The sequence below is a fragment of the Neltuma alba genome, unplaced genomic scaffold (genome assembly GCF_004799145.2).
Source record: "Neltuma alba isolate B1F8T4 unplaced genomic scaffold, ASM479914v2 tig00002552_pilon, whole genome shotgun sequence".
Lineage (NCBI taxonomy): Eukaryota > Viridiplantae > Streptophyta > Magnoliopsida > Fabales > Fabaceae > Neltuma > Neltuma alba.
In genome coordinates this window covers 25,068-31,520 of record NW_021632912.1, presented here as the reverse complement: position 1 = coordinate 31,520, position 6,453 = coordinate 25,068, and the positions used below count along the sequence as shown (strand labels likewise).

At 33.2% G+C, this 6,453-nt stretch overlaps 1 pseudogene; it reads left to right on the top strand.

Annotated features, from left to right (window-relative positions):
• Positions 1 to 3,405: 3,405 nt before the first annotated feature.
• LOC114732119 (probable amidase At4g34880) lies at positions 3,406 to 6,192 on the top strand (annotated as a pseudogene).
• The last annotated feature ends 261 nt before the right edge of the window (positions 6,193 to 6,453 follow it).

The window sequence follows — 6,453 nt, the reverse complement described above, 5'->3', positions numbered from 1 at the left end:
TTATGGTTGCTTAAAACAAAAAGGTGAAGGCCCAGTAAGTTACTGCACATATGCGTGGAGCTAAATAGAGTCAAAAAGATGCTTCAGTATCACAAAAGCATTAGCCAGAAGATTCTTTGACGTACCCTTATTTTCAGTGTTTGAAAATTTTACCTTTCTTTTGTTTTAAAGTTCCTTCAACCAATTCAGAATAAGCACTGTATTTATGATTGTTACAACCTCTGCAACACAACCTGATATAATGATGTAGAATGAAGTATACCATGCTCTGCAAGTTTTAGCTTTATGCTCATTCGTGAAGATGTTTTCTTTGTTTGTTTGTTTTATTTTCCTGATTGAAAGAGACATGCACTAATGGCATGATGATATTATAAGTGGGATAAGACGAGAGTTTTCATGCTGTTAGACTGCAAAACTATTCTCATGCAGATCAGAACTTAAAATGGGGCTCTTCTTCGGGAGTGTTTGGATGGAAACCAAACCATGGTTTCAAAAGTGTTTTTACGGTTTACGAAGTAAATACGTGGAGGAGTTTGTCTCGTTTTGTGGAAAAGTGCTTTTGAGAAGCACTTTTGATAAGCTTGCCTCATTCTTTGTTGCCTTGTTTCTCTTCGTTTTCTTCAGATATTCTGATGATAGTTGCATTCTAACATTTAATTTATAGCAAGGCCCTACACATCTTATTTAGAAGTAGATTTTGTTGAGTCATCCGTATTTTGAAGACATTGATAATAAATTAATAAAATTTATAATATTATGGCAAAAGAAATATAAAATTTATAATAAAATTATATTATGGCAAAAGAAATATAAAATTTATAACAAAATTATAACTAGCACAAGTATACAACTCATTATTTCCTAATTTTTACGCAGTGCGCTTGAGAAACAAAATATACATTGATATGTCTTAAACTGGAGTCTTGCTAAATGTGGAATTCTAGAATTGGGCTAGTCTTATTTCAAATTGGGCCGAGCCCAATTATCAAAGCAAATTGAAACGAGGCCGATTTCAAAGTTTAAGGGACATCTCAATTCACGATTGAAGATGTGAGAAGTGCAAAGTTGTGCGATCCTTTCATATTTAAAGCATTTCTGACCCCAAAAACAAAAAAACAAAGCATAACCTAAGAAGTAGAAACTTATCAATAATTTTTATTATACTCTCTCTTGAAGTTGAATAGAAGACAAAAACTATATGGGGCAAAATTGTAAAAACAATAACATCTTAAAATCCCCCTTTCTTATTTGGGATTTTTGAAACTGCTGTGACCTTTTGGAGATTTTTAATTTTCAAAATTTATTTTCTTGAAATTTTCCTTAATACAAATATCTGCTTAGTTTTTTTTTTGTTGCTTTTTTTCCCTATGTAAAAGGGGTATTGAAATTACAAGCGAAATTAATTCTGCAGTCTCCTATTTATAGAAAGCTTTCGTGCTACCAAATCACAAAGCTATTTTCTGCGCTTAGCTTATTTTTATCTCCCATATTCACTGTTAATTAATTAATATTAATATATAAAAACACTTGCAAGCACATAATAATTGCATTTCTCATGATAGGTTTTTGGTCTTTTGCCCATCATGATTATGACAACATCAGAGATGAAAACTGTTAGTCAGAACAAATATCTAATTTTTTTTTTTTATGATACGAAATTTAAGGGGCAAATAACTGCGGGTGGAATTGAAGCCGCCTTCGAAACATCCCATAACATTCTTTACGGGCATATTCTCTGTGACCCCCACCCTAAACAATATGCATTCATATTTTATATACTCCTCCGGTCCTAATTATAAGACCCAATTGACTTATTTGAGGAGATTAAGGAAGTAAGTTAAGTTGGTTATTTATAATAAATAAGTGTTGTCATTCCTAAAATAGCCTTGCTAATTAAGTATATTGGCTAAAACTATCATTATTAGAAGGATTATCTTGGAAAAAAATGCATAAATATAAGAGACAAAATGGATTGGGGTCTTATAATTAGGACCAAATAAAAAATCAAATGGGGTCTTATAATAAAGACCGGAGGAGTATATAAAATCTAAAAAGGAAAAAAAATCAAAATTATAAAAAAGAAAGTCCTTCCACAGGAATATATAATACGGAAATTAATTTTTCTCGATTACCTTGAGGTTGCATCTTTAAGGAATAGTTAGTTAATTAAGAAAGAAATGATTAATAATTAGTTAATTAATATATACGCATGATAAGATTTTTTTAAAAAATTATAACACCATCTCAAAAACTCAAAGCTGATAATGTTCTCAATCATGACTTCGTTACGCGTATGATTATGATCTTGTTAATGAAATGACAGGTAAACAACACAAAACTGCAAAATCTGAGTTTTTTTAAAATATGATTATAACTATTTAATATCCAATTTTAGTATGTCCAATTTGATTATTGGAATGAAAACAGTTGTGATGGAAACACATGTTTGTTTGGAAAGATACTACTTCCTCATGTTCTTAACATAAGAACTAGATTTAAATTAATTTTGATCCTAAATATAAAATCCTAATCTTTTTTTTTTTTATAATTTATAGTTCATTCTCTAAGGTATTCTTATTGATTACATATATGAAGAGGTTTTCATTTAATGGTAGTCATGATTAAAAAGATACTTTAGGTAAAAGAATCAATTCATATTTGTTACAAATAATTAATTTAACTAAGTTTTTTTAGCTTAGTCTTTGCAAAGTTTTTTTAGCTTAGTCTTTGCAAGTTAGTTAAGCAGCCTTTTTATATTAAGTATTGGAGCTAGTATTAATTACTATCTCTGATTCTTAATAAAAAAGTTAGTTTGACATTCAATTTAACCTTAAATATAAAACCACAATCTATTTTATTTTTCATATTAATCTATTTTTTTAGTTAGTCCTTATATTAGTCGTACATATTAAATGTTTCATCAAGTGGTAATTTTAGTTAGTATACTTGATTAGTAAGAGTATTTTAAAAAAAATACCTATTTATCATAAATAATTAATTTAACTAATTTTTTTAATTTACTTAAATTAGTTAACTAGTTGGTATAGATATTATATTAAGTTTCTGAGGTAGTATCTTATATTTTAACGAGGAAGTCGTTTTTGAAAGATTTTAACGATCTGTTGAAAACCATGAATGTATTTGTATCATAGGTTGTTTCAAACTGTTGAAAACGAGGAGTGGGCCATTACGTACATCCATAATCTGCGTCTATGGCTTTTTCGTCAGTCCTTACAAACACTCAAAATCTAACCACTCAAATCTAACCACTGAGTAGGAGTTGATTATACTGCCAACATGAGAATCTTGTTAGTAAGTAACTTATAAGTATCTTTATAAATATTCTCAAAGTCGTCTCCACTGGTAATGTATGGAAAAAAATAAACAAATGACTTTGAAATTACTATGACAGAAATTACGAGTACCAATTCCAACGCCATCTTCAAACTCAAATCACAACCAAACAACATGAGAACGAAGCCTTCTTCACCGTTTCTGAGCCTCGAAGGTGTAGTGGTAATAGGGATCATTCTCACAGGTTTCGTCAAAGAGATGAACGGCTCAGATTTCAGGATCACCGAAGCCACCATAGATGACATCCAGAAGGTTTTTGCAGAGAACAGGCTGACCTCCGCACAGCTTGTTGACTTCTACTTGGAGAGGATCAGAAGACTCAATCCCATACTTCGCAGCGCAATGGAGGCGAACCCGGACGCGAGAGATCAAGCGCAGGAGGCTGATCGACAGAGGACGGATACGCCGTGGGATGCCAGTGCTGCCCAAGTACAGCATCGACGCCAAGGACAAGCTCAACACCGGCGCAGGGTCCTTTGCGTTGCTGGGTTCCAAGGTTCCACGTGATGCGCACGTGGTGGAGAAAACTCCGGTCAGCCGGCGCCGCCATACTCGGCAAAGCTTCTCTGTTGGAGTGGTACGGGATTCGCTCCTCCGTCATGCCTCGGAGTTGGTGCGCCAGAAGTGGCTTTGCTGTGGTCTGTTCTTCTTCCTTCATCACATCCATGTTTCGGTTGCTTTATGAATTTGCAATTTTAAAAATCGTTGAGGATGGTAAATGATTTTTTTCCCATGCTTGGCTTAGTAGCAGAAAACATGGAAAATTAAAAGTGTCTAGTTTCATATTGCCAATTACGAACTTACCGTTTATAGTACATATCATATAACATATTCTTATATATAATAAGACCAATTATTTGACCATATTTTTTTTAATACATTTTTTACTTAAATTTTTATAGGACCATACTTATATGAAGTCACTGATATTCATTATCTCAAGTTCTTCAATTGTATATGATCATATGTCTTTTTTTTTTTAATGTTTTTATAATTAAATAATAATATTTTAAAAATACATGGACACATGGCTTTATACAGTTGAAGAACTTGACATAATAGATATAATAAACTTTATCTAAGTATTTATTATTATTATAATATATTATTAAGGGGAATTTAACTATAATTTTAATATTAATTAAAAATTATTTTATTCAATTAATTTTTTATTTTAAAATTTTTTTACAATGATGTAAAATTTTTTTAAAATAATTTGGAGATTTAAAATATATGGCATCATTACTTTAAGAACCAATTAATACAAGGAGTGGGGGGAGACGATGAGGAAGGAGGGTATAGGAGATTGAAAAAAATAATACATTTAATTTTGGAAGAGTTTTTTTTCGCAAAATCTCTTTTTTCCAAGAGAAAAAAGTTGTTGCAACTGGAAACATGCGTGCAATAAGTTAATTTATTTTGTTTTGTCTTCAGGTTTCAAGCTTTTGATATTCAATTTGTATTTTAAAAAAAAAAAAACACGCATGCAGAATCCTTACGTGGGAACAAATAATACATGCGGGTCGAGTTTTGGATCGGCAATATCAGTAGCAGCAAACATGGCGGCTGTTTCTCTGGCCACCAAAACCCATGACTCTATCATCTGTCCATCTGATCGCAGCTCCGTCGTCGGCATCAAGCCCACCGTCGGTCTCACCAGCCGGGCCGGGGTCATCCCAATTTCGCCTCGCCAAGACGCTATTGGGTATCTATATATATGTCTATAACTGAAACGCATGCAATTGACTTTGCTTGCTTAGCTATAGTTTGATTGAAATGAATGTTTATAAATATATATATTTATATATATGACGCCGGCCAATATAATATGCAGAACAGTTTCAGATGCAGTTCATGTGCTTGATGTGATTGTGGGGTTTGATCCCAGAGATGATGCAACACAATCTGCAGATAAGTATATACCTGAAGGTGGTTACACGCAGTTTCTCAGAAAGGAAAGACTGAGAGGAAAGAGATTGGGTGTTGTTAGGCATCCATTTTCCAATCCCTATAATGGATCATTTGCCATTTCTGTCTTTGAACATCATCTCAACACCATGAGGTAAACAACAAGATCCAATGATCTGTTCTCTAATTCATTCACCTGTATGTATAGGCAGATTATTAGTATTACAAATGGATGTTACAGGGCAAGGGGTGCAATTTTGGTGGATGATTTAGAGATACCTAATATCAGCATCATTCAGGACCCTTTTCAAAGTGGAGAGACTATAGCCCTCACAGCTGAACTCAAATTGTCCCTCAACATCTATGTCCAGCAGCTCATTTCCTCCCCCGTGAGGTCACTAGCAGACATTATTCAGTTCAATATCGATCACCCACATTTGTTAATCGTCAGACAAACATTAATTTTTCTTCTGTGGTTAATTTCATGTCTAGAACTTGTCCCGAATCTTACACACACACACACACACACAGCAGTAAATACGTAATGATCTTTGAACGTGTTTGTAGGAAAAGACAAGAGAGTTTGGGCAGGATTTGTTTATTGCATCAGAAAAGACTGATGGGATTGGTGAAGGAGAACTGGAGGCAATAAAGAAGATGGAAGAGTTATCAGCAGAAGGGTTTGTGAAGATAATGAAGGAGAATGAATTGGACTGGTTAGTAACACTAGGATCTGATGCCGCCACAATGCTAGCGATTGGAGGGTATCCAGGAATCACAGTGCCTGGTGGGTATGACCAATCTGGAACGCCCTTTGGGATCTGTTTTGGAGGCTTGAAAGGATCTGAACCAAAATTAATTGAGATTGCTTTTGACTTTGAGCAATCCACTAAGGCCAGGAAACCACCTTCTCTTCACAATTGTGTTTGAACTTTGAAATGATGATAAATGTGACGAGCATTCTTTTAAAACCCATTTAGATTAAATCAAACAATTTATTCGAAAGATTAATCATGATAGAAAAGAAAAAACCTTAAAATCTTAAAACCATTATCATGATTAAAAGAAATAAACTTATATTACGGGTAACATAGATCGTTAACTTGGGCCTTGGACTTCTAACATCCGGAAATATTATTCAACTATTAGTTCAAACCAAGCTTATACTTTCAAATATACAAACTGATAGAT